This window comes from Neopsephotus bourkii, unplaced genomic scaffold, assembly GCF_033783945.1.
Source record: "Neopsephotus bourkii isolate Nb327-2 ecotype Australia unplaced genomic scaffold, CSIRO-AGI_Nbou_v1 NB_74, whole genome shotgun sequence".
Classification (NCBI taxonomy): Eukaryota; Metazoa; Chordata; class Aves; order Psittaciformes; family Psittacidae; genus Neopsephotus; species Neopsephotus bourkii.
Genome location: NW_026900591.1, coordinates 420814 through 448648, shown reverse-complemented (window position 1 = coordinate 448648; position 27835 = coordinate 420814). Strand labels below are relative to the sequence as shown.

The 27835-nt window shown below is 39.6% G+C and overlaps 1 long non-coding RNA gene across 2 annotated transcripts; it reads right to left on the bottom strand.

Annotated features, from left to right (window-relative positions):
- Positions 1 to 3: 3 nt before the first annotated feature.
- Positions 4 to 27835, bottom strand: LOC133212869 (uncharacterized). 2 transcript variants are annotated; one of them, XR_009725632.1, is made up of 4 exons: positions 26805 to 27835; positions 5955 to 6012; positions 2001 to 2039; positions 4 to 1125 (listed from the first exon to the last, which is right to left on the bottom strand). It is a non-coding gene; the product is annotated as an uncharacterized LOC133212869 (long non-coding RNA). The 2 variants fall into 2 exon arrangements; XR_009725631.1 differs by lacking the exon at positions 4 to 1125 and having other exon boundaries at positions 1203 to 2039.

Here is a 27835-nt window from a genome sequence, read left to right as displayed (position 1 = left end):
ATTTTTATATTACAGATATTTATATATGACTAGGTTGAAGGAGCCTTTTTATTCACTGGTGTGGCTATACTATACAGATTTTACATCATATTCACTGAAGCTAAATCTAATTTGGCAAGACCATAATCCACAGCTAATTTTTCTGTAACAATAAGCTAACTTCAGCCTTTGGAAAAAATTGTCTTAACGTTTCTTGGAGGTCAGCCTAGTGGCCCAAGAAATGTAGGACTGAATCAAGCAGTAAGCACACGATACTGAGTTAGCCACAATATTAAGTTCAGACCTCAGTCAGAGTGTCTCTTGTCCAGCTTCCCCATGGCATTCATGTTTTGTCTTGCTTTACTTTGTATCAAAGTGCAAATATGCTGGCACATTCTACACACATCTTTGTTGGGGCAGAATATACTGTCATGAGGCACAGTGAGAAGCAGCAGTAGCCTCTACATGCCACAATACATCACCAAATTTGGTGTAGTGCTGGAAAGGGTTGTCTTATTCACAAGCTGCTGTTCCCAATGGTTCACTCATGAGGATCCATTCCACAGTATCATCTAACATAAGCTATTAGATGCTGTAGGCTGATGTTCAGGAATGAAGAATATTTAAAACAGCATTGTTAGATGGTTGCTTTTGCCTGCCTGCATAAAATAGAGGATATACAGTTATTTTTCTCACTTTTCTTATGGAGTGCTGAATGAACTTTAGGTCTAGACATTGTGGGAAGAGCAGTTCAGAAGCTGGTTTACCTCATAAGGCAGATGCTGTTCGCAACAAGCTGAAGCATGTGATGTTGCTACAAGCTTTGTAGGCAAGTGTAATGTTACCAAATACTTAGTGGTATGATAGAGGTAAATGAGGATTTCCTAAAGGATGGGACCACGGAAATCCTTCCAGGCAAGGACAAAAAGAAACATTCTTCTCAAGGGGGTGTTGACTCTTCTAGTCCTGCTTAAAGGAGAGAGGGACGCACATACAGAGGAGTGTGGTTTACTGGCAGGCTTCAGAGCATGTCTTCTGATGTTTATCTGTGCAGTAAATCATTATAATTTTTTCTCCATATGACAGTGGCACCAAAATGCATGTTGACATGTTGAAACGGAATTCCAGCTCTGAAGAAGAAAAACACTTGGAGCGGTGGGGGTAGAGGAGTGGGGAGGTGGAAGTATGGGGAATGTATTAAAACTAAATTAAAATTAAATTTAAAATTAAAATTGTTTACCTTTTTTAAGCAAATATAAAGCCCCTCCAACTGTTCAGCAACTAAACCAGCAGTTGGTTCATAATCACTGAGAATGTGAATATTATGGGAGAAGATTCTCTCTGCTTACTAGCCACATAAGCAGCTGCTCTAATAAGAAGCTATCTTCCTTTCTGTATATTCTACATGTTGACATGATACTCACAGATTTCTGTACCATTCAACCAAAAGCATTTGCCACATTTTCCTGATATAAAACTAACAGAAAATGCTGGGAATCTGTAGGATATTCTCCCCACACTGGTACTTTCCTTTAAACACTCTCTCCTGGGTTAGGGGAGCAGGAAGTAAGTTTTTTTGTTCAGCTTTGGTGTGCAGAGTCTTATTTTCTGCTCAGATTGCAGGATGTTATGGCATTGGCTATATCAGTATTGTCTGAGTGCATTCTTAAACCCTGTAGCTTTGTGCAGGTAGAATTATGTCTGTAGCTAAATGATAAGGCTGTATCTGCTCTAAATATAATAACATCAGCCAGAGACATACAGATGGCTACAAAAGAATGAAGAGACATCTTGTTTTGCTATAAAACCTAATGCAAGAAATCACAGACTAAATTTTAGCTCTTGAGATTTTCAATCTTTGAACTTTTCAGTTCAAGTTCTTCTTGGCTTTGATAAAATTCAGGGGTTTATTACATTATTTAGGTCTTCCTTCCCCCACTAAAATCCTAGGGCATGAATTAATTACAAATTAAATCTTGGCACAGGTTTCAATTTAAAAATAAACTTTTGTTTTTTCTTACTTTATGCCTTTTCTTCAGGAGATCCAGTGTAGGGACAAGCTTAAATTCAAACAGGGAAGATAATTATCCCAGAAAGGTCTGGGGAAAAAAAAAAAAAAACAACCAATTCTTCTAAGGTTTAAAATACTTTTTGAGTACTCGCTCCCAGCAAGGCTCTTTCAATACTGCTGTTAAAATATAAATGACCATTTTCATTTAGGTTTATGCAAAAAGAATCAATTGTCACTTAAGTGTACTGCCAATTTCTCAGCTGATATAAATCACCATTATTTTAGCTTGCTGGAGTAACACTGCTGTACATTCAGCTCAGGATTTGGCTCCTGTTTTTTATTAGCTCTAACACGGAGTAGCTGGATAAAAATCTGGCCTATCTTTTACAGGTAGTTAGACTAGATGCTCTAATGGTCTCTCTTCTGCCTTTAAAACCTAGAAATCTAATGAAAATTATGTGTCTGTATCAAGGGGAAAATATACCTGTTTACTGCACAAAATTCTTGCACCTCATTTCACAAAAGACATAGGAACCTGGCTATTTCTTAAGCCAGGATTTCTTTTCACAGTATTGATAATTATATTACAAACAGTTTTTAGCACATGAAATTAATAAATCTTTTACTTCCTCGTTTACACCAGTTTCCCATATTGTATTAGTAACCACACATTAGCTAATCAGCAGGTTGAGGGGAAAGCTGCCAAAAGCAAATCTGATAATTGGCAGCAGTCAAACAATCATAGCAGGAAACTTTACACTTCCTGCAGACAAAGCTACTGATGAAGACAATGCTGAGATACAACTTTAGGGATTAAAAATAGGATGTTTAGTTCTTTCATGTTTGATGATCTCTTGGCAAACTGGATTCACATCTCCCAGGAAGATACAGGCATTCTGCACAGCAGTAATATATATGACCACCCAACACTGATTAAGGGGAACTTGTCAATCTAGTGATGATCTAGAAACATTCATGAGATTTCTCTGCTAAATTTTGCAAGCCATTTAAAACACCTTTTCTATATGAATAAGTCCATATAAGGTATAGTTATTACTGTAAAAAGCAAGTGCTTAACACATTTCTCTGCCCAATGTCCCCCTGAGATAAACAAATATCAACAAATCCGTCCTACAGGAAGGAATTTTAAACACATGTCGGCTGAGTTTTAGACCCACACAACACTTTAGGTGCTTCAGATAGGATTTAAACAATTCAATATTCTAAACTTCCGCATATCTATTGTTAGCCTTGGCATCATCTGAAGCTCTCCAAGTGTTTAAACTAAAGTTTCCCAGCTCCCCACAGGGATTCTCCTTCTACGCATAGAAATGCTTCAATTTTTACAGTATGAAGAAGATGGGAATCCAAAGTAGCTCTGACCCCCAAGCATTATCCACAGCTTGGCATACTTCATTTATGTCATTCTTGGAAGCATTCTTGCTAATGTTTTACATCAAATATCCCTCCGTTTAAATACAGTAACAGAGGCTCAGAAACATGCTAAGATCTTCCACTTCTGCCCAACACCTAAGTGACACAGTCTGTCTGGGCCACATCTGTAAATCTTTTTTACAAGTAGGATCAATTTCAATGGCAAAATATGAGATATCTTCACTGCAAAATACCCTATATCTGGACAGGAAGGGTAATTCCAAAGTGGTGGCAGGGGAATAAACATGTCCTAAGAATTGCAGTACAGGGCTTTAAGAGGAAGAACTGCTTCTTTCTATTCACTGTATAAAGCAAAGAGATAGAAGGCACAAGATTATGAATCCTAAGAAGGATTAACTTCCTATATTTTAATATATAGCACCTACATTCCTACAAGGCTGTTATTTAAGAAACACCCTTGGCACTAGAAGCTTTCACCACTTCTCCCTGCTACAGATGTCTGATCAGTGCCTTCCCTTGAATTCTACCCCTCTCATGCCAAATTTTCAAAATAGAGACGAAATCCTAACAACTTTTGAATTAGGCAGGAACCACCCTCTTTAGGTTGCTTTTCTCTTCCCAAGTAAATACCTATTTTCATGAAGCAAACAGGCAGGCCGAAAATTAGGTGTAAGTCCTGAACTTGAAATTATAGCAAAACATAAAATCAATTTCAAATGACAACCGGAGAAAAGTACTATGTCATTTGTTCTGTCACAAACCACCTGTCCACCTGTCTTACTCATGTTTCTACTGTCTATGAATATACAGGGTCCACAATACAGGGTCCTGATCCACACCACAGTCTTCAGGCAGGGAAAACATAAATAAACACAAAACAAATATAAAAATGACAGAAAACTAACAGCTGAAGAACAGTAAGTGCACTGCACTCATTGCCAAGCACCTTATGAAGCTTGGAAATCTTCAAATACAGTAAGAGGAGTTCAGTAAGATGTACAAGTTGTGACATGGGGAGTAGGACGCAGACGAGTAAGGTCCAGTCTAATCTTTGAAACCAGGCTGCCTTTGCAGCCACTGAAGGCTGCACTCCCTGGGAGGTGTACATTTTGATGAGAAATCTGTAGTACCTACGCTGTCTTAGAATAGGATCACCATCTGCTCGTGTCTCTTGAATTTTGCCTCTTTAACAGATCTGAGATGAAGTTCTTTGGCCAGCGTAGGGATCACTAATTCTGGGACTAAACATCATGCCTTCAGCTGGGATACCTCCAGATGGAAAATGAGCAAAAATGAGGCAACAAATTTGCACATTTTCCTTCTACTAAGTGCTGTATCCTTTAAGCTATCAAACATAGCAGAACCTCAAAGGATATTCTTATTAGTACTGAGTATCAAAAGCAGAAGGAAAATGCAGGGTAAAATGCCATCCTTGAGGTAATTCCTAATCTCCAAAAAACTCTCTGGGGGTTTTGCTTTTACCTTCAGTGCAAGCAGACCTGGGCCCTCTGGTGAACCATGTGTTACATGGATTAAATGTTCACTTTTCTGAGGTTGCACAGCAAAATGGAGCTATAGTCTTCCCTTACAAATTTCAGATTTACCATTTAATTAATTGACTTTGGCAGTTGGCACACAACCTTTTTAAAAAAAAAACATTCTGAAATGTCAGCCTTGAAGGGGGGAAAAAAAATCATTTGATGAATTTCATCTAAGTGCCAATGAAAGCACAAATGTTCCCTGTGGACCCGTTACAACACTGGAGTTCACAACTGATTGCTTGGGAATGAGCAAACTAATGCGGCAAAATATTTACTAGCTAAGTAGATGTAGTTTAATATATACACACTTCTCGCCAGATATTTATACCTGTATCTTGTAAATTGTTGAAATCTTCAGACTTGTTAAATTAATTAATTTAATTAAGGTAAATAAATAGCAGTATAGGTTGCTGTTTTCCCAAATCAGAAGTTTCACAGACTAAGTGTTCATTTATGATTTCAGTTTTTTTGTTATTTTGTTTTTTTACAAATGTGAGAAACCACAAAAAAACTTGTTCTCCTGCTTCCTGTACATACATGTTGTGCAAATTAAATATAGTTTACTGGGTAGTCTTCAGCAGTGAACTTCAGGTACCATCTGTACATATTTCTGGCACTATTTATTTGCAATTAACCAGGACCTTATGTTTTATCCCCTGAAACTTAAAAGTCTTAAATTCTGAAGGAGGTAAGTTTAGAAGTGAATACTGAATTCAGCATCAGGCTTTGTAAAGAGCAAAACCTATCCCACTACTCCATATTTAAACCCTTGTGACTGAGAAAGGTTGTTCTTCATCATAGAACAGAACAGAACAGAACAGAACAGAACAGAATAGAATAGAATAGACCGGGGGGGCTGTTTTAATAGCACCTGAAAGTGCATATTAAAGTATTTGTAACAAATCATTAAACTTGATGGCTCAAACACTACACCAGTGAAAACAAGCTCCACTGATGTCAACAGAAAACAAGGACTTAACTGAGAGACTGTACTAATTTACCCCAGGTGACTCAAGGTGTCCAGTCACATAATAACCTTTTCATCCTGCAGACCTTCTCTTGAGGTCAGTGCTTAAAAAGCAGAACCTGTAAGGGAACATACATTGATGTGAGGCACCAGAAACTTTGTTGATGCTGGAGACCGTTTCTTCTCTTCTTTCACCTCACCACGCTCATCCCACCCCACCCACAGAAACTGCACATCTTGAAACCTGCAGATGCACTCATCTATCTGCAGAGACACACAGCTTAGGGAGAACACTTGAGCCAATGCAGCAAGTTCAGAAAAATCCCTCTATTCATAAAATCATTTGAATTACCAATGTGCAGCTTCCCTTATGAGAAGCAGTAGTCGAAGATATGTCAAAGAGGCAGAGCTATGAGCCATAGTGACATTTTTAAGAAAGGAACAGGCAATAAAACACAGATTAACTTCATCACCTATTAGCTAAATCACTTCTCTACTTCTGAAAATGGAGCTAAACTGCGCAGGCAGCAACAGCTTGTGGCAGCATGGTGCACCCCAACTCTTCATAGCACTACTTTCACTAATGTTATTTCAATGTCCTCAATGCTGAGTGATAGGTGCGTTAGCACCCTTCCCAGAAACACCCACCTGTGATGGTAAGATTGGCGGAAATGACTCGTGATGCTGAAAATATAAACATTTCATCCCAGACATTGGTCACATTCTCCTAATCTGAGTGAAATTCTCTGAAACCTGCTAGTATGTAAGTACCTCTGGGTGTGAGCATGTATAAAAGCGAGCGACGGAGTGGGTGGGGAAAATATGTGTGGTACAGAACAAATAAACCAGAAAACCCCAACCTTATCTCTTTCCATGCACAAGGAAAGTCTATTTGTGTCAGTGCAAGTACTTCTGAAGCAAACAAACAAGACAAGGGGGAGTAAATGACCGTGTTTTCCTCTAGTATTTTTATAGCATCCCTGAACATTGGTATCAACATATTGAGAGGGAACTAGTGAGTTGTACAATCAAGAAGATATGAATAAACATCAACATAAAACAGTGAGTCAAGTGATAAGGATCACTGAAACTTGATTGCCTGGTTAAATTAAATCAGGACAGGGGAAAATAAAACTAAATAGGTAGAAGAGAAAAAAAATGCAGCCAAACTCCAAACCACTGGCCTCACCATTTCACAGAAATAAGTTTTACCATTTCTTGGCACAAATTTACTGGAATCGAGAGACACAGAAGCTCTGAATTCCCCTCCTTCTTCTCAGGTTCATTAGCACCCAAGAGCACAGTGAGGAAGCTGGGACTAGGAAGCAGTGGCCCTGATCTGAACATCTCCCCACTGTGGTCATAGCAACTGCCACACACATTTACACGTATGCTTCATATATCATATGGATTACAAAACAGAATACCCGAAAGCACCCTTCAACACAGGAACAGTTTTGCTGCATGAGAGCAAGAGTCTTTACAGCTTTTTATCTCATTTCCAGCAATGGAGCTATGGAAGAGCAAAAGAAGAGAGCAAATATAGATCCTCCATTGGCTCACACATCCGTTCATGATGTGTTGCCAGGGACTCACCAATAAGATACTTTAATAGCTCTCAATGGGTTTTTATTCCAGGAACCCATTTAATAACTTTCCGTGTACATCTAAACTTTTTTTTCCACTCATGAAATAATGAGTTGCACAATCTAACTACACAGCAGGTATTTGTTTCAAACCTAACATCCAGTAATTTATATTGACTTCTAGGTCCAGTGCTATAAGAAGGTTTTAATAATAATTCTTTATTCAACTTCCCCCACCTGTCATGATCTCAGAGATTCCCATCACTTCCTCCTTTCACACTGAAGAGCCCTAGCCTATTTCATCATTTCATCTGAAGAAGCTGTTCCGCACATTTGACCACCTTTTCCACTTAAACCTGAGATGAAACTTCTTCTCAGTGAGGGTGACGGAACACTGGAACAGGCTGCCCAGGGAGGTTGTGGAATCTCCTTCTTTGGAGACATTCAAAATCTGCCTGGACACGTTCTTGCGTAACCTTATCTAGGTGTTCCTGCTCCGGCAGGGGGATTGGACTAGATGATCTTTTGAGGTCCCTTCCAATCTCTAACATACTGTGATACTGTGATACCTTTCTTTCTCTTATCTGTATTGAGTCCTAAGCTGATGTTTTCAGAGAATTCAAAGGTTTCTTCTGAGTGGTAAGAGCAAGCCCAAAAGCTGTGTATCTAAAATTAGCACCACTTCATATTTATTATCATCTAATATTATCTGACATTTTATCACACAGTCAGTCAGGGTCATCGTATTCCTCTGCCACTATTTTTCCTAATAGCTTTGTATTATTTGTAAGCTACATTACTTCGATATTTCTTTATTCAGATCTTCTAACAGGCCCTTGCATATGTCTTTGAGGGACATCACTGATGAATTTCTGCTGGAAAAGATGACCATTTATTCCTATGCTTTCAATTAGTCCCTGCAGAGGAACAGAGAACCGGAAGAACAGGATGAAATAAATGTCAGAAATCAGTCTATCACACATAAGTGATGGCAGTTCTGCACAGCTTCTTTATTGGTACTTCTTGTGGCATCTGGGCCATATGGTTCACAAAATAAAGGTTCCTTCTAAAATATCCTGCACCACAAAGCTAAGGAACTATGATAACAGCTAGGGTACAAAGTTAAAAAAAATCTTTCAGCTTAAAACACTTCATTAAACTTCTTATTAATAGCTCTGGAAAGGTTTTTGTATTGGGCTACTGTCAGTTTTCCACAAAAGCATCTGCTTCTTCTGAAAATAATGATATTCTTCATAAAATACCTCCAAACTCAAAGTGCCTAAGCTTGGAAATGATGCTGTGGTGGTGACTAATACCAGTTGTATGTTATTTGCCTTATTTCCTTCCCTGTGCACAGGGCTCTCTGAATACTGTTTCTCAGGATGTATCATGGCTTCAGACTTCAATGATGGAACTTCCAAATTCAGTCCCTGCTCTCCCCTTCAAAAATAGCTGCAAAACATATGCAGAAAACCCAAATTCTCACACTACTTTCAATTCTTGTGCTTTTTTTTTCTGAGCTGAATAATTTTAGAGTTCAGAAGAAAGCTAATATCTGGGATCCAAATGCTACTGAGAGCAGTTTAACCAATAATTTGGATGTACATTTTTAGAAAGGCTGAACTTCCTCCTTCATTTCCATTTCCTCCTCTATAGGAAGTGCTAGTATACCCATTTGAAGGGAATGGACATTCGCCATCCCATTTCAGTTGCTGAAATTATTGATTTTTGCAAATGGTCAGATTCCTCTTGGGACACTATATGATCAGTAAGCTGCACTGTCAAGCCATAAAGTGATACCATAATACAGATTAAATAAGCATTTTACAATGCAGAGGATGCACATATCTTACCAGGTTAATTGTTCTGTGTTTTCCAATATCATGATTCTGGTTTTCTTCTCACAAGAATAACCTGCTTCATTTACGATAAAGCTAACAATCTGCTTTTGCTCTGTAGATCACTGCCTGCAAGGACCCTTGAACACTTCACCTGCCAGGATCATATTCCACAAAACTGGTAGTACTTCTTGTCTCCATGTCTTAAGTCTTTGAGATGAGCCTAGGTAGCATGGAAGTGCTGGCCAGAAGTTATCTGGAATTAGGTGAATTGAAAACATGACAGAAACAGATCTGTGACCCCTGCCTTCTCTGTACCCTACTTTTCCTTTTGTAGTGAAACACGGATTTTGCGTTGGTGTTTTTTGCTTTCAAAACACTTCTTTTTATACACTGCTGACTTCCCAAGATTCTCTTCTTTGCATGTCTTGTGCCACAAACCAAAAAGAGGAAAGGAAACTTGGTCTTTCTGGGGGGAATATTTTTCCTTCAAAAGGCACACACCAGCAGCCCAGTAGCATTTGTATTTTCTTAGGGTTTTTTGATTAGTCTTCAATAGAAATGGTCAAAATGCACTCAGAAGGCCTGGTATGAGGTTATTCATCCCATCATCCATCTCTTAAATATATTAGTATATATTCCTGATAGTCTGTGAAGTGGCAGTATGGCAATCCTCCCATTTCCTTCTTTGTCCATAACTTAGTAGTTAAACACAACTTAGGGGTTAGACATAACTTAGTCGAGCTAGAGTGACAGTCCCAAGAAGCAAAGAAGTCTAGAAGCTATGCCTGATGGTGCCCAAAACTCAGGGCAAAATAAATCCACAGAGGAACTCATGTTTTGAACACACGGTCCTTTTACCACATCTGTGCCATAACCAGCTCCTTCACCATTTGCCTTGCCAGTCACTCTTGCAAATTCATGGGAAACATAATAAGCAAGCATAATATGGCACTGGAAAGTTTCTGGGTGAGGTAGGCAACTATCAGTTCTTTCTTCAAGCCTGGCATGCATGAGATTTATTCATTAATAAGGCTTAATTGGTTAGGCTCTGCATTGCCATCACAGTATCTACACACAAATTCAAGATGCTTCTGCCAGACATGCAGGGTCAAGGAGTGGGAAGAAGGGCTGTGGGCAGGGGCCCCATGGCCAAAGGAATCCCTTGTGAGAGAATATTCCACTATTGCAGACATACATACTTCCCTTCTGCACTCAGGCAGAATAGACAGCTTGGAGGGTCTTTCATAAATTTTATTTATTTGGGCCTGGTATTGGTTACTTATGTAGTCCCTTTTATAAAGCACTCTTTTAACAGCAAGGACTGTGCTTGGCATAGCAAGCACTTAGCCCCTGCTGCTGTATGGACGTTACTGCCATATCATAATACCATTATTCTGTAAAATAAAGGCAAACTTTGAAAATAAGTAGCACCACTTCTTCTTCACAGTTATTTTTAATGAAATGTCCTTTTCATGCAGTGATTTAACTCCAGTAGGACTACCCCAGTAAGTAAGATCAAGCTCTCATAAGAACTTTGGAGGCTAAGGCTGCTGATCTTGACAAATTACACAGTGTCATAGTATTGGTGTAGCACAGCAATACCCCTTGCATTAGTGTAGGAGGCAAATAAAACCATTGCAAGGGTTTGATTTTCAGGTCCCCTTTTGGGGACCATCTGCCTTTATAATACTATCTTACCTGGTCCATAGAGGTACTGTGAGCATTAGTTAGTGACTGCTAAGTGCTTTGAACACAAAGCCCCACGCCTCACATATATATTTATTATGAAATATAATAATGTAGTTATTGGAAAAGTCCCTAATTGTCTCTTAGAAATAACTGTCACTCAGAACTTACTATACATAGGGAGTGACACATAGAGATGAAGCAGTTAAAACTGAAAATGATACTCTTGCTTCTAGACAGAGCATTTGCATTTTTTTTAGAATATTCTTATTTTCTTTTCGTGATTGGCATAAGAAGCTTTCAGAAAAGCTAAAAATATCTTTTATATTAACTAGCTTTTCTTTGGGCTAAGCACACAGAGGTACAAAACAGTTTTGACAAGGTTCTGAATATCAACATTAGGGTTAGAAAACTGCAAGTGATAGTATTTTATATAGGCCTAATTTATGTAGCAGTAGGGAACATTAATTATGAAAGAATTAATGTATTCTGAAATTATGATTGTATAGGTTGCCCTTGAGCACAACACATACCACAGCATTTGACCCAGGGACTATAAATTCTGGTCAAGGTAGAACAAATTTTAGTGAAGATATGTTTTAAAATCTCAAAATGACTGAGACTCTACCAATACCTTAAGAAAAAAATGGTCTTAGCTGCTACAGTCTCATATTTGTTTGTATCTCGTGTGAACTTGTCCAGATTAAGCATTAAATCACTCGATCTTGCTATGATTTTGTCTGCTAAATTAGAGATTCCCCATGTATTGGAAAACTGTTTCTCAACTTGGGACTTTGAGACCATGATCATGTCACCTGTTAACCTTCCCTCAGATAATGTAAGTACACTGAGCTTCTTTAATCTTTCAGTGTCAGACAGGGTTTTCAGACTTTCAATTGTTCTTGCTGTTCTTTTCTGCAACCTTTCGTGTTTGCCTTAATCCTTCAGAAGTAAGAATATTCAGCAAAAGGATTACAGGATTCTGGGACAGAAATCCATGGGAAACATTCCTAGCTCTGGAACACCAACCACGGGAACGGTATTAAAATCAGAGGCCATCAGCTTTTTGCATGGCTCCAGGTACGCTAGGAAGTGAGGCTGCTCTTAGGACAGAAATTGAAGAATTTTTCTCTACCCATTGGCTGGACATGAGAACAAGGCAAGGACCTTCAGAGCCAGACCCGTAGAACTCAGTCTTCAAAAGGAGAGTTTGTATTTTAGTACTTTTTGGGTTTTTTTTCCAATCTGAATTAGAATAAAAAATTTTGGTTTAAAGCTCAGAATTCTCTATGAAATTGAATTGGCTTTCCTCCCACAATTTTAATAATGATATTAGCACTTTTTTGTTCTTTATTGACCGCATCCCGTAACAGCATTTGCAAGGTCTGAGACTGAGAAAACATCTCTTTAAAGACTGTTTTGTTACATCAAGTAGAAAATTATGTTTCTACTACAACCAAATGCTAGCAGTCCAGACTACAATGTCAGGGCAATTAATGGTTGAGAATGCCTGTACAAATTAATAATACAGCACAGTTATGAAGCATCCTGAGTATTTGGAGGTCACCAATTAACCCAAAACCACCTTAGTGAGGTAGACAGCATAGTAAGTGTCACAATGTGTATATCTGTAGTCTAGCCAAGATCATATAGTTGTATCAATTAAAATTACTACTATGTACACAGAAAAAGAAAACAGATCTGAGTTTTGTTGGGAGAAATTTCTGTGCCAGTACTCAAGGGTCCACTTCCTGATAATTCTGACTTCCCAATAGATAACATAAACAAATAGTCATTAATAGGTTAAAAATGAAGTAAATAACTGAAATGATTAATAATGTTGTTGTCCTCATTCTCCCCAGCTGTAATCTGTAAACAGTTGTCTAGGCTAATTCATCATTGCCCTAATGCTTGTTTACTTGTTACTGGAATGTGCACATAAAATGCTCCTGAAAGAGAATAATGCACTGGTGCAAATCAGGTTACACAATGCTCAGTAACAGTGAACTGGGGCTTGGGTTTCTATTGTCTATTCACCTTCTTACTTCTCTTGTCAGAGCCCACCTGTGTAAACCCAACACACCCACAAAGGGATTTGGCAGTAACTGTGAACCACACTAATACTATGCCCTCTGCTGTGAGTGAAGAGTCAGGGAAGATCCTGAAGAGACCCTTTAGGTGCCAATCTTTCTGCACACATCCTCCTCTCCTTAACCACCTACACTACTTTCATCCCTGAGAACCAATGTAGAAAACCTGGGCCCCCAGCCCAAATCTTACACAGCTGTATGTGATCTGCTCAGTTTAAGAATACTCTCTGTAACCCCAAACAGTACAGTAAGCAATAATGCAATCAACTGGTGCTTGCACCCGTTTCCCTATTGGAAGAAATGTAGACAACAATAGTTATAATGCAGATGTACAGCTCTCCTGTAAAAAAGTAGGAAGTCTTGTGATGCCCATTGAACTAATGGGTGTACTGGGCAGTATGGAACATGCTACAACTGGAACAACAAATGATGGCTTCAAAATACTGCCATGCACCATGTGTCTGAAATAGTCATTATTAAAACCACACACCTAAACACAGCTCTAAGATAGCACCTTCAAGCTCCCACCTCAGGAAAAGCTGCCTTGGGGTCTCAGCAAGGTCAGCCTGCACTCAGAGAGCAAAGCCCAAGCTCCTTTTGCCTGGGGGAGCAAAGCCCAGCTTACAAAAAAGCAACTCTAATTTCAGACCAAAACTCTAACATCCATTCTGCTTCTTTTATGTCAAACATTAAGATAAAGTACAGGAAAATAAAACTTCTGTTCCCTTTGTTTTTAATGTATTTCTGTTTATCTCTTCATTGTATCATTTTCTGAGGCAGCTTCAAAGCTTTGCAGGCAGGCTGAATATTAACCATCCACTGCCATCCACTCAGTCACTCCTGGCACAGGTTAATCCCTGTATCATAGGCTGCCACCAGTTTGCTAAGCAGCTTAAAAGGACATGTTATAACTTTGACAATGACCTGCTAATGGTTTTACATTTCTCAGAAGTATTATGAGCTATCTTTGTCATTTTTATCTTCTAATGAGATCAATAAATTTAGGAAGCAGACATAGATGGTGCAAACTGCAATGCCACAGCCAAGGACGTGGCATGTATAACTGCTAAACTATAAATAATAATGCAGGAACTATAATCAAACCTTGACTTTTACAGAGGAACATTCTGTCGCAAGTACCTCAGCATTAAAAAAAAATCTCCTCATTTGTTAGGAAAACAGTATAACCCCTGATTTCTTCTTTTGTATCACACCATGCCAATCTCTTAATGAAAAGCTTCACACTGAGAAGTATGTTTCACACAGTGATTTTTTTCTTTTCCAGTGGGAAATAACAGTTTTTGATGTTTTAACCCTCCCTCGCAGTCTTTGGTGCTTCTAGAGGAAATATGCATGTCAAGTTAAAATTTTTGCATAGCTGTACAGCACATCTTACTGTTTCTAAACCACATATTAGCTCTGCCTTCGCCCTTGCAAACAACTACAAAAGCTCCTAGGATTTAAAAAGGCAAACAAAAGACCTTGGGTTGCTTTCAGTGCAGACGACCATAGCTTTGGGCTGTGGCAGGAAACATGTCAGTTCGCACATCCCACCTATTATGCCACACCAAGCCCGGTTTGGGGTTGGGATCCTGGGCCATCTCAAAGCGGCATGAACACTACAGAGGCTCTTTCACTTGCTGATCCCTCTGGGAACTGCACAGTCCAGGTGGTCTCCAGAGATAACAAACCATTCTCAACGTGTTTGCAAACAGGGTAGATGCACACAACACCTGAATAGCCTGGGAGCAAGGTACGTTTACCCTCCCCTGAGTTTTACACCTGTGATTAACCTCCATAGCACATACCTGTCGCAAACAATCCTGAAAACAGAAGTACATTCAGTGGGCCTAAGACCCACATTTTATTTTACAGTGCCTGCAGTTTCTGTTTTATATAATGAATCGAAAACTTACTAGCTCAACCTGAAAAATGCATTGTGGCAAATCTTTTCATATCCTACCTGCCTATTGTGTACAGAAGAATGATTGTCTTCAGTAGGGTTTGTATCTGCATTCTTATCAGATTCAAAACTCTTTGACTATAAGACTTGATGGATTTTTGCCTTGTACAATAAGGATATCTTTAAAGAGATTACCCTTACAATATTTAGGAGATATTCTGGTAGAGCACAGGTACTCTTTCCCATAGTTAAACACAAAGCAAGCTGTACTACCAGATTACAGAGCCTTCCTTTAGAACACTGTTTAAGCAGCAATAGTGTCAAATGTAGAAAGAGATTCACACCAGCTGTATATGTGTCTATAAACAAAGAAAAGACAAGCTACTAATCTAAATACCCCAGGAACGTATGGCTTGACTTGGAAAAGATTTCTCTATCAGAAAATAGAATAGTTTGGATTTTTTTTTCTGTTTTTTAGCAAATGATCACAGACGATGAAAATTAAGGCAGTCGAGGACCTCTGAAATGCCAGCAGCTCCTGCCTCAGTGCACTGCATTGTTGCAATGTCAGGAATGAGCCCCAGGAAGGCTTTCAGTGGCACTGCAGCCATGCTGCTCTAAGTGCTTACTGCTGACACTGGTTCAGATGAGCCCAAGCTACATGTGAGCAGAAAATCAATTACAGAAACTAGAGAATGGGGAAGAGAGAAAAACAAGTCTTCAGTTATCAAATACCTTTCAAAGTGCTGTATACTCACAAACCAAAAGCATATTTTTCTGCCAGCTTTAAAAAATATTGTTTTTAATTTGGATGACAAAACTGGATTATGTTTTCTAATAGGTGCACAAATAGAAGCACAGAGTTCAACATACACATTATCCCTCAAGCATATGTGAGCAGGACTAATGCAAAGATACATGTGCACTATTTAATCTAGGCTTTATTTCTCCAGCAGCATCTGCATTCTGCTCTTCACCTGCACTGAAATGAGGTTAATAAGGGCTCCAAAATGGAAATGCTGGGCCCAGCTCTGTTACCTCCCTCTCCAGATGCAGTATCAAAATCTCTTTGATGTCAATAGAAACAGAATAAATAGCACTGTTTGTTGGGAAGTTCATGTTGCTATATTCCAGAAATCGTGAAAACCCACCTGGCCTTTTGTAAAGGGTTTCTCTCCTGTTTTTATTTACCAGCACAAAGCTCTTTCAGACCCTTCATTCACAGTCAGATACTGTGCAATGGATGAAAACCATGAGGGGTGTCTCAAGCATGATCAGGACACAAATCACCTCACCTGTTTCTGATTATCTATAAAGTAGGTGTTCATGCCTGACTTAGTAGGCTACAATCCCATCTTCTAGTCTTAGAATCATAGAATAGTTAGGGTTGGAAAGCACCTTAAGATCACCTAGTTCCAACCCCCCTGCCATGGGCAGGGACACCTCACACTAAAGCGTCTCACCCAAGGCTTCCTCCAACCTGGCCTTGAACACTGCCAGGGATGGAGCATTCACAGCCTCCCTGGGCAACCCATTCCAGTGCCTCACCACCCTAACAAGAAACAATTTCCTCCTTATATCCAATCTAAACTTCCCCTATTTAAGTTTGAACCCATTACCCCTTGTCCTACCACTATAGTCCCTAATGAAGAGTCCCTCCCCAGCATCCCTATAGCCCCCCCCTTCAGATACTGGAAGGCTGCTATGAGGCCTCCACGCAGCCTTCTCTTCTCCAGGCTGAACAGCCCCAACTTTCTCAGCCGATCTTCATGCGGGAGGTGCTCCAGTCCCCTGATCATCCTCGTGGCCCTCCTCTGGACTTGTTCCAACAGTTCCATGTCCTTTTTATGTTGAGGACCCCAGAACTGAACACAATACTCCAGGTGAGGTCTCACAAGAGCAGAGTAGAAGGGCAGGATCGCCTCCTTTGACCTGCTGGTCACGCTCCTTTTGATGCAGTCAATAGACAGAAACAGAGGCTTCACAAATCTGAACTCAGATGTCAAACTTAGGGTAACAGATCATACCCTAGCTGTGCTAACTTTAATTTGATGGCTGCTAAGTGTGTCTAGAAGATGAGCTTAGACTTCGAGCAATCACAGTACACTCACCTATGTTCTATTGTGTCCTCCACCTCCTTGTTTATCTTCCATTTCCTTGGACATGGTCGCAGAGGGTCCTGTTCTTCCTACATCCTTGCTATTTTTTAGCCACAGTTTTAATAACTTTTGATGTTATCTATACATCCAGCTTCCATTTTCCTTGGAACTACCTTCTTTTTTGAGACACAGCCCTCTACATATGTAGTTGCTAGTGATTAATCTCACATGACGGCTTGGAATCTAACATAATTTGACCCATGCAACATGTCTCCAGATTCTGAAGTACCAGTGAAAGTCAGTTACTTTACATACCTGCAGAGGAGTAGACCAATGGAAGAAAAATGCTAAACCCTGTTCTGATCTCCTCCTGTCTACATATCACATTCATTTTGACTCTAGCTTTTGCAGAGGATTTTAAATCCTGATGTGAGAATCACCAAGCTGATGCTGTGGGACTTCCCAAGAGTTTTGATATAATAGTCTGGAGGATTAGGAGGAGCTGGGAGAAACACAGCCTCTGGATATTCTGTACCAAAACAGATCCAGGAAAATGATAGCAAGGAGACAGAAAGGATCAAAAGATTTTACAGCTATTGCCTTCAGCTGCGTTTCACCTTGTTTCCAGTATTTCATCTCAAAATATTCATCTCATTTCTAATAAGAATGCTGTCCTTGTTAAATATATGCATTTTAATCAATTATTTTCTGATAAGGCTATGGTATGATATAAACCAGAAAGCACAGTAGACAAGCAGTGAATGCATACTGTTGGAACATCCTTGGTATGTGGAGCTTCATGACATTTGAACATTTAATATTTCAACACAAAGATAAGGATTTACGTTTTAGAATTGCTTAAAACTTTACACATGTTCTTCATAGCTTTACTAATAACAAGCTAAATACAAAGGCCCAATATTATTATTATGCATGAAAACTTAGTATCTACTGAGGCCATTGACCTAAATACATATATAGAGCTACCTAAATGTATTAAGAAAGGTCTGCCTTTGAAAATGATACTGAAATGCCACACCACCTATTTGAGAATAAAATATATTCCCACACACACACGGAGTACCAGTGACACTGATGAATGAGTATTAGCATTTCAATGATGAAATGAGGAGAGATGAGTGAACACCACCTGATACTGTAAATAAGCATGCTTCAGAGAGAAGAGGCATAATTTTCTATCTACAATCTAACCATGACCTCAGTCTTGACCTGAAAAGACCACTTTCCCTAGTGATTAGATCAGAGATAATCCCACTGTGGCATGCACCCAGGTGTGTTGAACTGAGCTGAAGTGGCTTTGTGACAAACCCTGAATTTTTAATGTTCAAAAGCAGGAACAGGAATATCTTGCAAACTGAACTCAATTTGTGCACAGTGAGAATCCATTATTTTTCACTCTGTTAACCAACTACACCTGAATTTCAGACAGCATATTTTAATACCTTATCAAGTGTTCCAATTTACTGGCTTTTTTATAAATATTACTCATTACTAGAACTGCTTTTTGATATTTAAAACTCTGGTCTGGCAAGAAGATTTACATGATGCTTTATATGTCCAGAGAATCAACACACTATTGGGCTGGCAGAATTTTACTGATAGAGGTACTCTAGTGGTAATTCAAAGCTCCAAGTTTAGCACTCAGGACACTAAATACCATGCTAACAATGCAACTACTGCTGCTGCCTAAGCTTGCTGAATATAAAAGCACATTTCAGCTCTTGATGCAGATGTCCATTCCTGCCAACTCATCTACATAAATTTCAACTCCATGCCTTCAGACCTTTTTTCTAACTTCACACACGTCAATAACCTCTGATCCCCAGCAGTAATACACTTAAGCACCTGAAATGTTTATCCTTAAAGCATTAAGCATTCCCTTTTCTTTGGCGTTTATTACCTTTTAATTTGTTGAGCTGTTTCCATGGATAAATACCTTGTTATTGCAATGGGAGTTTGTACACCCCTATTTTAGCAAAACCTTTAAAAGTAGCAAGTGGTCTTCCAAGTTTCACTTCTGCAGCAGCAGGAGGTTCCAGACTGCTGAAGCAGTTTCACCTGATATAGCACCACGAACTTTGAGGTCTGATGTGAACATTTTCTAGTCAGCGTCACCTAAGTGGTTCTATTTTAAATGTCACTGTCTCAGTTGCATGAGAGAAATCAATTATGATGAAGTATCTCCCATCTACCTGTTCTTAGGGTCAGTTTTCATACACAGCCTCATCTGAAATGAATTAATGCATATATTTTTAAGTACAGCACTTTCCCCTGACTTTGAGTAACCATCAATTTGCTATCAGTATTACACTTTGTCACTGGATCCAGTAATAAGTCCACTCTCAGGAAAGAGCTGAAGCAATTCAACTGCATTCTGCATACCAAGAAAAACAGTGAGCAATAACAGAAATTTTAGGCACCTAAAGGAGTATATCAAAGTACCATCATAGTTATGCATTCCCCCTAGCTCAGCCTTCCCAGACACAGTATTTCTTACCATAAATATCATCTCCCTCATGTCAATGTGGAAAGAGAGCTAGGTCCAGAAATACACTGGTGACGTCTGGAGAGGAAGCAGTCCTCCTTCAGTACTGCTACTGACCTTCCCTCTGGCTCTGCATCCTTTGAACCACTCTGAATTGTTTATCAAAATCACAAACAAGGCACAAATCAATTACCCTCTTAGAGCATAAAGCTCTAAGTCTTGATTACATGTGCAAGAGGAATATTTACTTTTTAATCAGGGTTGACTGTGGGGTGTGGAGGTAAGGCTATTTTGAAGATTAATTAGTTAGTATTTGTATGTTGCTTTGAAGATGTGAGATACTAAGTATTTTAATGGCATCCACCTAATGGCCTTAACTCTTTCAGCCATACTGATGTCAAGGCCTTGAAAAGTGGTCCTTCTGAGCAATTTTTATGTAAACCTTTAGTAGGCCATATTGACAAAATGCAAAGATGGAATTTGCTGTTTCTATCCCACTCTTCCACCTCTGCCAAACCCTGCAAAGAAATGGTACATTTTAGAAACACCAACAGAAGAGGCAGGTAGCTGCAGAGCACATGGTTTTACCTCCTTTTGATTCAGTGTTTGGGCTTGGCAAAGATGAGCAGTTCGTATGTTACAAACGTGCTGCATCTGTTCTCATGGCATCCTGCTGAAGAAAACCATGAGCCTCCATGTTCATTTTGCAGATGAAAGATGTAGAATCTTTGAAAATTTGGACCTTTCTCCTATCCAGGTGGCTAAATCCCAGAGTGGGATTTAGGTGCATAAGTATTTTCTGGAACTCAGCCTGTCTGACTTGCCCAAGGTCAAGCACAGAGTGTATCTATACCGTAAAGGGAGAAAAAAGTTCCATGCTACTGCTTTAACTGCTGTCTTATTCCTCCTTTCCTAAACAGACAGCTGAGCTCCCATGTTCTTTTGCATTAGGACAACCATTTTTTATGCACAAGATCAGGAGTTTAGCTTTATTTAGTCTCCTGAACAATCAAACCCATGCAGACAATCTGGGGTCACATGGAGACAAACACAATCCTTTTCTTAGGCAAGCACAGACCATAAAATCACAGGGGATGTTCAAACTTTGGGATGTACCAACCGCATCCCTTTTGTATACCCCACAGCAGCTGGACAGAGCACAGTATCAAACCCCAGGAGGAAAATGGCTATTCTGTCAGCCACAATGCTGGTGTGCATCTGCCACTGTGAAAAGCGAAGATTATGAAAACAGGAAAAACAATAAAGGTGGCACACTGACACCAGTCTGATATTCCAAGATCCATCCTCAGGAAAGTTAAGAGGCCTCTTGGCATATGGCTTCAGCTGAGACGATGGGCAAGAGAAAACCCCAAGGTCTCCAGCTGAAAATACAAATGACAAAGAGAAATTTCTGGAGGAGAGAGAATGGAATGAGCCACCATGCATGTAACTGGCATTTAAAATCAGATAACAAATGGCAACCTTGTTATCATCAATTACGACAAAGCATAATGTCACATAAAAGCTCAAATATGTAAAAGAGACAAGGTCCTTTGACTGAATATGCTCTAGCTGCATCCAGCACAAATTACACAGGCTGGAAAACTAAGCAGCTTCTTACAGGATCAGGTATTATACGAAGTGCTCAGGATTTGGGTTAATGAATACAGCATTCTCCCAGATGTTCCATCATTGTTCCAGAGTGGGAGGAAAGCTGGCTGCAGACCAAATCAAATTTTTATATTCCTCTTAGATAGTGCCAGACACTAAGATTTCATCAATATAACATCTGAGGCACAGAGGCAACGCATCATGGTTGGATAACCCTATATTCAATCCATTTTGCTGAAGACAGGACAAATAAACTAAGAATCAGAACATTCAATGAGTCATATCAAAGGTATAAATTGAAAGTCAACACTTGTACTGCATATAATCTAGCTGAAAAAGAATTTATAGCCTGGAATTTCCCATTTAAACACTGCTGCTGCTTCTTGCAGATATACTCCAAATGCTAACTTTAAACACTGCCAGTCCTTTCAAGTTGGGTTTTCTGCTTACTTTATAATATCTTTAGGATGCACATCCTTCTCCAGGGTAATGGAGAGTTTCAGAAAATAAATTAATTGCTGAAAATGCCTAGAAAAAGTGCACCATTTAGTTTTTACTGAGGAGCTAAGTTCAGTCTGGTCTTTTTTTTAAACATATCATCCTTTTCTGTAAGCAGAATCAAACAAGGAAGTTTCTGCAATGTGCACCTTTTTTTGGTGGTCAGCATAACACTCTAGAAATGCCTTAGAGGTGATGACAGGAACACAGAGAGTCAACATCTATGCTGGCCAACAGAAACCCACCACAAGAAATAAACCAAACTTTTCAAAAAATACACAGAAATTAATAATCATTTGCAAGTTCATGTGGAGTGCATGGCTGCTCTTCATGCCAAGCAAGAGGCAAGCTGAAGTCAGAGAAGAGGGTGTACTTGGGGAATGAGTTTTAAGCTTGAGGCTTAAAAGCAGACTGGATGAAGTCTGTGTTTATAAAGCTAAGATCCAGCACAGTTACACTAATCTGATCTCCTCCACACTTCTGCTTACACTGGTCACTTAGCCTAGAGGATTGTGCATGTGTGCTTGCACCTAAACACCTACATGGATTTTTTTTTTTATACCCTCTAAAAAAGCAGGTCAGGAATGAGCATTCACTGGGCATGAAACAACATTAAACTATAAAATGTTCCCTGCCTGCTGCTAGCAAGGATTTCAGGTTTGGGGCACAACCAAGTATCAGGGAGTGCTGTAGATACATTCACCACAGGTATCTGATGTGCTGCTTCCTAGGTGCCCTTTCTTAACAGATACACATCTGGCATCATGTAGTAGGAGACAAAACAAGAAGGGGAGAAGGAGATGCCATGAGGCTGCTGCCCAAGAGCGGGTCCTGCCTGTGGGTCTCTTTAAGCTCAAGGGCTGCACCAGGAGTGCAGTGAAATGCCTCTGCAGCTTCAGGGACTTAGCAGAGCATGGAGCTAGGGAGCTACTGCATCATGGTGAACTCATGGTACATGGGAGACAGGAGCTGGAGGACCGATGACTGAACACCATACTTCAAGCACAACAATTAGCTTGTGCTAAACTTAGGGCTGCACCTTATCCAGCTATAGTCACACCATTGATAATTCAGGGAAATGTATCTTGCTTGAGTTTACAAAGCTGGAATTCAGCCAGTGAAAACAACCAAATGAAAACACCTTTAAACTTTAAGGGGACCGAGAAAACCTCACCTTCATTTATGTCCCATGTGAAGCCTTTCACTTAACCAGTTGCAGAAACATGGCATGTAAGTGAAAGGGTATTGACTTGTTCTTAAGGGAAAAACAATTTGCATAATATAATATTTTTGTGAAGCCTATTTCTGAGTGTGTAACATGATGACGAGTTGATAAAGAGGGAAATGTATGTATTCTTCTTGGAAATGCAGACCTCAGATCCTGTTGATAATAGGTGAAAAACTTGAATTGTATTTATTCATCTAGGGAATATCCTGTCTCTTTAGCATAAAGCCTGTTCTCTTCTGCCTGCATTTGTCCAAATATATCTTGAATTTCCATTCAGCTCTGGCTTGTTGGTTTGGGTTTGTTTTTTTTTCTTTTTAAGTAATTATTTACAAATTAGATTTCTTGAGAGTAAACTATCAGAGGAGACACACTCCCCTCTCTTCAAATATGCAATAGATCTAATTATTTTTCTGTAAAACTACAAACAACCTTCTAAATAATGACAATCATTAGAAAACATTAGGGTCTGTCACTTATAATCTCTGCCAACTGCTGATAACATTTTATTACTGCTTAGAAAGGTTGATTAAAGCTTGTAATAGATTTAGTGAGGGTGAAAGATTAACAAAAAGGTATTTATGATAGAGACACTAAAACATAATATGTTCTCAGTAAACACTTGAGAAAACCCAGCCCTGTGACATTTATAGATGTTGCTCAAGACATCGCTTTTCATCTGCACAGTGAGACCAGTAACAAGTTCCTACATGCTGAGGAAATAAAAAATAAAAAAAACAAAAGAAGAGATAAAAAGGGAGAGGACCACATTACCTTTGTATGTCTCATGTCAGAGCAAGTGAGAAAGCGCTCTCCAAAAATAAGCCAGCTGAAACCTCAGAATAAGTTCCTGGATATGCTATTGTTTGACCATTGGACAATCTCCTTTGAAATTACAGCAATACAAAACTAAAAACCAGGTTGGATCATAAGGTACTCACTAAGGGGCATCTATTTATGCCTGGTCTGGAGGAGGATGTCACTAACATCCTTCAGTCCACCCACTCCACATCTCTGACTGGGGGGACAGACATGCTGTGTGGGGCTCAGTGCTGGCATTTTGTGATGGGCTGGCAAGATGGGCATCAAAGCTTTCCTCCTGCTTAGTTTTCACTGGGAGAAGGCACAGCCAACAATAGACTAGCAACTCTGAAGATCATTTTTCACTCTGGAGCTATTACAAAGGGGAGAGAGAACTGCAAGTGCATGTGGAGGCACCCACATCCCTCAACAGCAGTGAGGTCCATCATCCTCTGGAGATGTCAACCTTGCAGCACAGAGTGACTTCATGATCTACACTGAGCCTAGATGCCTCAGGTCAGAACATGCGTTCCTGTGGCATAGTAGAGCCCCCTCAAACATTTGATTATTTATCCAGACATAGGGACCATTTGCAGGTACAAATTTAACAGACTGCGGGATCATCTGCTTCTCACTTCAGAGCAGCCTCTGCTGAGACCAGTTATGAAAGACCTGGTGAAGCTGAGAAGCAGGTGCCCAAACTCAGCAGTTAAAACTCAAGCCAAGGATGAGAATGCACATGCCATGGCAGGGATCTTCAGCTGTCCTAGTTCAGTCCTGACCTTCAGTATTCTGCTCTGCCTCTCCTCTCCCCTAGTCAAGGAGACAGAGCAGGAGGGTTTGCCTGGCTTCCACAAGCCTGCGGCTTGCCTTAGCAAAATAGACTTGAGGTCTATTCCAACAAACTGTGGTGAGTCAGAGGATGCAGAGCATGCACACTCGGACATTAGGGAGCAGGAAAAATCTCCAGTAGTGAGCTGGAGTAGGCAGTGAGGGGGCTAACTGGTTCAGACTGCCTACCTTAAGCCAACACAGCAGGACTACATGACTTCTCAGGGTCTTTTTCTGACCTAATTCTGTAACACCCCTCATGAATGATCTCTCTGTTTTGGTCTGGGGTTTTTTTTTGATGATGGGCCAATATTTAACAGCACACCTCAACAATGACCCACTGACACCACAGAAATAATTTGTTGAAACAAATGACCAGCAAGATCACAGCCAAAAGTAAACACATTGGAAAATAAAAACAATTTTTGTGCTGTGCATGCCTTGACAAGTCTATACCAGATATATATACGCAGTCTGTAAACACATTAATGCGTGGCTAATCAGAGAGGTCAAACTGTGGTGAAGCAGAATGAGCTTGTGGTTAATCCAAGCAGAGAACCACTGTTTGCAGCCTGTGAAAATGCTTGTAAGTAAAGTACTGCAAAGTGGATGACAGATTACAGAACCCGTGAAAGCAAATCAGCCTGCCCCAAACCGTTCCTCAAATGCACTACGCTGGTGACCCTCACTTCAAGGATGACTCACATCTTTCATGTTGGAAAGTGGAAATATTTTTTTACTGTCAAGTGATGGTCAAAATTAAGATTGTTACTTATTATGGAAGATGTAAACCCCAATCTGTCCCTTGTTTAACCATACTTCACTGTGTCATAGCCAACATATGAGCCCAAATGCATCTCCTGAGATTAAGTTAGACAGTGATGGTTTTTCTCCCTCATTCTTTCATACCTGGAAAATTAGTAAGGCCTTGAAAACAAAATATTTCCAGGCTATATAAGGACACACACAAAACAACAAATGTAAACAAAAATACCATATTTATGTGTTGATGTAGTGAGTCAGAATAAACATGACAGCTTTACCTGAGAAATTAGAGTCTGAAAACAAACCCCGCATGTTTGGCAACAGGCACAGAAGATTTTTGCAAGAAAAAACAAAAATAAGCTTAGCAACATACTTTAGAACTCCCACAGGTAAGCCTTGTTCACCCAGGCAGGCTCACCAAAGTCAAGAAAAACGAAGAATCTTATAATGCTGCATGCTGAGCACCCTTCATGCCCTGTATTCCACATGCTGCCTGTATCCCACATTGCTTCCAGCTGAAAGCTGTTCCTACAGGGCTAACCTGCTCAAACAGCTATATTTCTCATGGAAAAAATAACAAATCGGATGTCCAGCAAAGATTGGCATAGCAAGCTAGAGCCACAGAGCACTAGGACAGACACACTTCTTTATTTCCAGCATTTATTCCTGATCCCTGTGGCATTTGAATACCTTCAGTATGATCCAGAAAGATTATTTTCTACCAGGGCAACAAGGATAACAAGCGGATTGCAAAAGACACTGCTAACACTTGATTGTGATGATGATAAGTCTACACAGTCTGAACCATTTTGGAGTAGACAATGGACAGAGGACTTCCACCTGACTGAACTTCTGGTTTGCTTGTGACAAACTTAGTCATGGAAGATATTGAGGGAAATATTGAAAGCTGAATGGTGTGTCCAATACATTCAATTAAAGGATGGAGAGAAGATCAGAGGAACTATGAAAGCCATGAAAACCTCCATACCGTCAGTGTCTGAACAAAGCCAAATATCCTGAGTGCTGGTTCATTGGCTGTGAAAGCAGAAGATTAGCAGAGAAATCCAGATAGGTTTGACTTAGTAGGATTTTTGCCTCCAGCCTCAGATAGAGGAAGAATTTCAGTTTTTGCCTCTCAATTAGAAGGCGCCATAGCACAAATTCACATTAATAAAAATTGTTATTTTTTCTGTGTCTCGTTGATTCAGTAACACTGTTTTGGTGGGGTTTTTTTTTTTAAGAGGTTAAAACATGATGTTTTATCAAGACTTTTTGTTCTTGAGAACCAAAGCATTCTTTTTTCTTCTAGCTTGGGAAACAGCTGCAGAGGCAAAACTATGGTTTATACTAAATGCTTTTAAAGAAATGGCATCCCTTCTCTTTCTTTTTGCATAGCATAGACATTTTAAGAAAAGATGCTGAATTTCTCAGATTAAACAAATACCTTCTAGCAGCAACAGAATAACAACCTTTCCCAGAACTGTGAACTCCAATTTTTGCCTCTTCTGCTTCTGGTATAGCACCATTTCCCACACCTCAGGAATCACACATTCCATAATAATTTGTCTCAAGCTGGAAAAAAGGTAGGCATAACATGTATGTTATAGCTGGTGTTTTTTATAAGAAAATAAATGAAACTTTCACTCTCCAAATTCCATTGACTAAATGACCAGGTTTTTATTTTATCTTTCCCTGCGCTCAGTTTGCTATCTCTTGAAGTCAGTGAGAATTCTTATTTTTTTCAGGGAATACTGAAATAAATCATAGTGAATCAATAATTATCCACACTTGCTTGATAGTTGGGACTTCTGTTATATTCCACAGATATCAGGAAAGTTTTCTGTTATGTTGCTCAGTTTCATTTTTTTCCTGCTGCCCCCTGTTCACTCTATGCTTGAAGCCAAATTTCCAGCATAACTTTCCCTGTTAAAGGCAAGAGATTATTCTTCTAGAGAGGTTTTCTTTCTGTTGGTGGCATTTTAGCTACTGACAAAGTCAATGTTCTTTGAGAATTTTGGGCTCCACTCCTACTACCCTTAGGGCAGGAATAAACTTCCTATAAGAAATCATTCCTGGGGGTGATTGAACAGGCCTTGGATGGGCTGGAAGCTCCTTAGTTCCCAGCTCAGAGTGCCTGCTGCTCCTGACACTCAGGCGCTATGGTGCCCTGGCAGCATCTTCTCTCAAAATCACTCACCATTAATCTCCTTCTACTTCTCCTTGAAATTATGTTCATGTTATCTTTCTTGAGGAAAAATCATTTAACTTGAAATATGTCCTCATGATTACTTGCTTTCTCCAAGTTACTCCAATTTCATCATCTAACAGTAGGTAAAACTTCAGTTCCTGACCTTGAAGTAAATCTGATTCAGCAGCAGCAATCTTCTCTATCTCCCTCCTGCACAGAGTCCAAAAGCGAATTGGTCAGAAAAGAAGAATTCATATGCATATCAAATATGCTCAGTCCTGCACAAATTACCAAATAGCATTCAATATACAA